The 6,887-nt window shown below is 38.1% G+C and overlaps 1 protein-coding gene across 2 annotated transcripts in view; it reads right to left on the minus strand.

The window, feature by feature from the left end:
- usp53a (ubiquitin specific peptidase 53a) overlaps positions 1–5,900 on the minus strand; it is a 28,604-nt gene extending 22,704 nt beyond the window's left edge. For both annotated transcript variants that reach the window (XM_029526473.1, XM_029526472.1), the window contains exon 1: positions 5,506–5,900. The gene's annotated coding sequence lies outside the window, so the exon portion shown is untranslated. The remainder of the gene's footprint in view (positions 1–5,505) is intronic.
- Between the last annotated feature and the right edge of the window lie 987 nt (positions 5,901–6,887).

Here is a 6,887-nt window from a genome sequence, read left to right on the forward strand (position 1 = left end):
AAGCTGAGAGTTGGTCAAGAGCTGCTGTTTTCGGATTAGTTTCATGGGTGGAGGGGTCAGTAGAAAAGCCTATGCTCCATCTATACAGCCCACCTTTAGCTATGGTTTCACAAGCCGTGACATGCTGGGATATGCCTTTGGAAGCCATATTCTAGCACACGTGAACATCCCATTATCTGACAACTATTAGAGTGCTGGGATATAACCTAATATTTATTTGATTGGAGAAACAAGTCAGGAGTCAGAATGCATTTCTATAATCAGGACTCTTAGATTCTAATTATTGATATTGTCTTCATCTAGTAATGATGGGATGCCAACAATTAAAATTAAATAGTGGATCTTAACCTCGCAACCTGACCCCGGATAAGCGGATGAAAATGGATGGATGTTCATCATTATTTTTTAAGATAATACAATTGCACCTTTCATGCCTGAGTAGTAATTTGATAACATGAAGAATGAAACCACCAATGTGACATTGCTGACAACAGCAAGAGTCAACATTAAAAATGCATAAAACAAACCCTGGTCCTAGGTATCTAATTGCATTACACAAAGAATAAACAAAACCCTGCCAAACTCACTTATGCTGTCTTAAAATGAAATAGGCACTTGCTGACCAATAAAGGACATAAATATTCCGAGACAACTTCTTTACACAGGTCTCCTTTAAACATGTTTCTTTCATACAATTAAATTACTTTCACTGTCAATTCCAATTTGTCGTTGTGATACGAATGCTGCATCAATTGCTGAAGAGAGCTAAAAAATTATTTCTGCCTGTCTATGTCGTGTTTACACTGCAGGACACCACTGAAATTTTCTGCATAATCCAGAGAGGTTAAAGTGTCACATACTGTATCTAACTTGTGAACGTTAAAGATAAAAAGGGCTATTATGTACATCGTCTGCACCAAACATTGTTGCTGGAGCTTATATTCAGAATTTTTATGATAAAATGAAAATAAACACTATCATTACATATAACTACATATTTAAGCCTATAACTGAAAATAATATTGAAATGAACTTAAAAAAAAAAAAAAAAAAAAAAACATATCCCACATAATCAATTTCAACTGAATGCAGTCGTGAAATATCCGCTTCTTTGTTTCAACAACAAGGTGGAGAAAATGAGTCAACAGACTAGTCACAATATTGTGCTGAAGCCAAGCTGATGTCACCACATAATGTGAGCCAAGATGATTGTTGACACCCTTCCATTTTAAGGCTTATTAAACTACACAGTTTTCATATGGCTGATGTTACTTTGCCTGGTTAATCTTCACACATGTGTCCAGATTAACAATATAGCTGCTTATCAGCATACATCCTAAATGAAATTATCTTCATAAAATAGTCAGCTCTTTGTTCAACACTGGTCTTACAAAGCAATGGATTCATGCAAGTTATTTTTAAGTTACTTGCTTTTAGTAAACTGTGTACTGGTGATCACCTCTATAACAAATAACTCAGATGACCTTGGTTGTTTTCAATCCTGTGATATTTTCATGCACATGAAAGAAGCTGGCTTCAATCACATGCAGTGATGGCCGATCAAAAGCAAAAGCAGCTGTAGAAGATGAAATCACTGAGTGGAACTGACATTAAAAATTACACACAAAAGTTATTTCAGAGAGGTTAAAAAACTGTAATCTAAACATGCCAAAAAGCACCACTAGAAACAGCAGAAAAATTCTATATGGGACAAAAATTTGGAAGCATAAATATATATATGTTAAAATAAAAAAAATCTAAAAGCAATGGTTTCTTGTGATTAGAGTACAGGAGAAATACTTCATATTCTCTATTAGACCAAATTTCCAGAGATAATTTCTATAATTTAGCTGGCCAGCCATTACATTAATTTTACTTCCTAGGGAAGACCCTGTCTTTACCATCGGAAAGCAAACTACACACGACACACACACAGTTCAGCTACAGTCTTACTACATAAGTTACTAATATGTTCATGACCAATTGAATACAAGTAACCTAATGATTCAATAAAGCACTGTACCAGTGTACCACAGCAACAAAATTGGAAATTACTTGAGTTGTTACGTCATTGTCAGCCCGCATCTACCTGCATAACCCTTTAGCTTGAAAATGACTTTGTATAATAGATGAGAAATGAACGGAAACATTGAAACTTTTTTTGGTACTGTAATAAACTGCATGTACAAGACAAGCAGCAATATACTCACTGTTCCTATGTTATGGAAGTCTGTAATAGAAATCTGACCGAAAATGGAACAAAAACAGTTGTACTACTTTTTCTTTCAGGAGCACCAGCACAGGAAGACCAGCTTTCCTTTGTAGACAAATGATTTCTCAAGACTTGTCAATCAAAGTCCAAGATTGACCAGCCCATCCTTTAGCCCTAATGACATTGGGAAAATGCTAAGGCTAGCACCTCAGAGCAATCAGCCAAAATGTGTGTTGTGCATCAGCAGCTTTGACAAACCAAGAGAATCCGTGAGATGTGGACAGATGCTGTAGTTGGTTGACAAGTGATCTGTTCATGGATCACCTCATTTAAGAATGATTCAATTGATCTCCCTTATATGGTAATGGTAGGAGCAGCTGATGAATCAAACAGTGAAATATTTAGTCATGTTTAATTCAATGTTTATAAAATGTCAAAATAAGAATACACCGTGGGAACATCACAAAGAGAAAAGGAGCTTTTGATGCATACAATGAGACCTTTGTTTGAACAATTTAGTTTACAGCTTCACTTCCAAAAACCCATCAAAGTTGGCAGTCCTCTCTGGATACATGGCCTTAAATTATTCTTAATCCCCGTTCCCCTTGAAAAATTCCAATGTGCCAACAGCACAGCACAGTTGCAACTTCTGAGATTCTGTGAGGTAAGGTGCAATCTTCCTTTTGTCCTCAATGCAGATCAATATATCTCTCCGTCAAGCCGGTGAATCATCCACCTGCAAGGCAGGTGGAGTCTTCCCTCCTGTTACTTCTCACATTGGACTTAGTGTTGATAAATTGCTCTCCATACTAGGGATTAGGTTCGACAGCAACTCCAAACTCAGTAAATAGCAGAGCACTCTCTCGTTTTTCTCGTGATTTATTTTTTTCTCTTTCCATCTCTTTGGCTTGCATTAAACAAAAAAAACTTTTGAAGAAAATTTTGTTCATCTTTGGAGAAAAAAAAGCTCCTGTTATCTTGATTGAGAAGTCTGCAGAAGGTTTTTATATAAAACACACCTGAACTTTAACTGCCGCCGACCTTACAACATAATCAAATTATATTTAATATTAAAGTGAATTGTTGTTAAAGTAACAAAGAAAGATGAATACTTTAAAATACAAAGATCTATGCACAAAAAAATTAAAATGAGCAATTACTTACTGTTGATTTTAGCTAAATTGGAAAATTTCCTGGATGACTTTTTAAGATAAAGAACAAAAATGTAATAAAACATGCTGATTTGTGGCTGTAATTAGTAATTTCAGTTTCAAAAGCTACACAATGGCAAAAAGGTGTATCTGTCTGAATTTTACTGTGAACTGAAAACATTCAGTGGGACAGTGATATTTAAAAAGTGGTCACTAAGTTGTTGTTGTTGTTTGGGGGGTTAAGTTTTATTCTTGGGTTTAAAAAAACCTGCTCTATTTCTTGCATCATCATGCAAAGTTCTTGGAAGTGTGACTCGTTTGTTAAATGTAGGAGTGAAGTCACATTTTTATTCTTCACAGCTGACTGTCACCCACTCAAATATGCAATTCCCCCTTTTATGTCTTTTTGAAAATCATGACAAACATTTCCTTGTTTTAATATTCTAAAATTTTATGCAATGTGATTCTCCAAAATTCTTCTGCCGAGCTGTCAAATTAAGTGTTGGGACAGGGCAAACACATTAAAGTCAGAAAGAAATACAAGAGCCTAAAAAAAAAAAAAATGGAGCCTCTGCATGATAAAAATGCAACAAACCCATCCCTGCATGCTACATCCCGAAAGTAACAGTAGAACTTGACTATGAAATTCCCTACAGACTGCAGACATGGTTTAAACCTTCAGGCATCAATGCACTGGTCGTTTCCTGTGTGGGCTTCCTGCTCAAAGGCTTGCCGCTTTCCAACACACGGTCACCACATTCAACTCTGTGAAACTGAACAGGTCACCCACACCACACTGAGTCACCCATTATTCCTTCGTGTGTCCAACAGAGGAAGAGGAAGAACAAAAGCACATGTTCCAGGATCTCAGAGTGAATAGAAACTGACTGAAATATAACATCCTCCTCTCTGCTCTTAAGATTGCTTCCTTAGTGTCCCCCGACAGGCATTTGCCAATATATATTGAGGATGATGACGGTGAATTTGTATAAATATATTCGGGGAATTCATTCAATTTAAAGCAAAAATTTATTCTTTTAAATTATTCAATTGTCATAATCTTGCAAACATCACAACACTGAACCAAAACAAATCAGGATATGTTTTAAAAACATTTTAATAAAAGGATATAACACTTCATAAAAGTGCACCACTACTACGTTCTTCTCCATACTCTTGCAAATAAAGAGCAGACTGGAGTTATACCGTCAGGACTGGTTCTTCAGCATGCCTCCATGTTTACATCACCATCTCTTTCCTTCAGAATATGTTCCATGCACATGAAAATAAAGGACGACTGTGCATGATGTTTATGGGGCAGATGATCTCACAGCTTCACCATCACTGTGCTTGTGTGACTGAGGTCTGCTGCTCAGTCTTATCACTGGAAAGAATTAAAGTGGGAGAAACCAGTTCACAGGGTGCACTGAATCAGGCTCTGCCAATGGGTTTTGAATCCGTTCCTATAAATTTCACAATGTTTGGTTCAAAATAGAAAAGGGAAAAAAATGTACCCAGTAACAAACCTCTGAGTCCAAAACAAAACATAACAGGAAACTTGGCAGAAAACTTTCAGGTTGTTTACTCTGAGGTGACACAACGCTGTAGGAGATAGAGAAAAGCTATTGTTTTCACATAATAAAAGTACCTTGAAAGGCATCTTTATGAGCCACTAAATCCAAACTACAGCAGATTAAAAGGATATTGTGTGAAAAGAAAAGCAGAAACCATAAGAAGCACTCAGACACTTGTCCCATTTCAGCCCAGCTAGCTGCATGTGTTTTTCAGATTTCGTGAGAAAGTAGCTGGACAGCTAGCTGTCAACAACAACAACAAGGCGACTGTGGACGACTTTCAACGGGAAATGCCAACATTACAGCCGGACAAAATAAACCGTCAACGTGATTAAAAACAAGTTTCCTGCTGTTTTAAGCGTTTCGTGCCGTATTTTATAACATATTAAGTGTGCCAGCTAAAGCTAGAGGAGTGGCTAATGCTAGGCCTACCTGGTTTCCGACTTACCTGTGCTCCAGGTGAAGCTACATTTCCGCCTCGCGAATTGCTAACGTGTAAACACACACATACACACACTGGTGGAGTTTAAAGAGCTGTGTGACCAAAAAGAGATAAAAAACCACTCACCTGACAGCTGATAATAACCCAAAGTGTGATAATATCCTCCAGCATGGACCGAACAAAAGTTGAAGTATTCTGGTGCGAGTTTCGGCCGAGACGCCGAAAGAGTCGCTGTTAAAATGAACTCATTGAAAGAGCCGCTGAAACTGAGACACCAGCCCCCCCTAAAAAAATCTAACCCAAACAAATAAATAAATAAATTAAATTAAGTGTTTTCTTCACGCGATTGAAACTTCACTCCCTCTTTCGTCTCTCTCAGAAAGTCCACTTGTAAAAACAACAGCAGCAGCGGCAGTGGCAGTGTCCGTCCACTTGCCTTCCACTCCGGGCTGAGAGGCGTGTGTCGCTCCGCTGCGGTCGGCTGCTGCGCGGCGGTAGTGAGCAATGGTCGCCCGGTCGACTTCGGCACCTGAAATACTGGATTAGAGATGTTTTCAGAGCTGAGATGTCAAACCCCGCCTCTTCCACGCTGTATTTACTGCAGTCTGCCATGCTACTGTACACCACTGCCACACACACACACACACACACACACACAATACTTGCAGAGCGCCAACTCTGCTGGCAGGCTCGTTAATGTTGTTTTATGATGCAGGGGTGTGCAGTTTGCAGCGCACGGCACTGCACAGTGTTTGTTGACAAATCTCCCCGCTGAAAAACTGCCTCGCACACACACTTTTCAATTTTTTTTTTTCCCCCAAAGTAGCCCGTCTTTCAAACAAACGGGACAGCGGCTTAAAATGCATTTAGATGTCGGATTTAATCTTTATTTCCTGCAACCAGGGCTGCAAAAATACCATTAAGCCAACAAGCGCAACAGCACATCTGTGCAGAAATGTGGTGGGCAATGACTGAGCGTGCTTTCAGAGGTGTTAGACATTTATCTACATGGTTATACCTCAACTATGTGTTGGCAATTTTAAGACTATGATGATTATGAACAACTGAGAGAGGGTGAAAGTGATGTAAGGCTCTTGTTACCCAAACACCATCTGCCTGATCCTGTTATATAAAGAAAGCAAGGGAAAGGGGTGTAGGCTACAATTAAGCTTATCTCCCTTTCTTAGAAGTAGAAGCCCAGCGAGTGCACTTATGTTTCATGGCTCAAGCTGACCATATTTTCATTTGGAATAATTACATTAATTAAATTAAGTAGTTTGGATGGCTTCCACAAAAAGGCATATTATATAGGTTATATGATTACAGGGTAAGAAACTATATTTTTTAAATCCATTAGTTTATTTTCAGCAACATCTAGAGGTAAAAATAGTTTTAACTTGTGCCAAAACTCTGAACATTACACAAATCAATTTCCACCAAATACTGCTGGTGTTATTTCTTCTTGGTAGAATTTCTGTGAAACCCTTGAATTCAGTGAATTCAGGTAT

Source organism: Echeneis naucrates, chromosome 18, assembly GCF_900963305.1.
Source record: "Echeneis naucrates chromosome 18, fEcheNa1.1, whole genome shotgun sequence".
NCBI lineage: Eukaryota > Metazoa > Chordata > Actinopteri > Carangiformes > Echeneidae > Echeneis > Echeneis naucrates.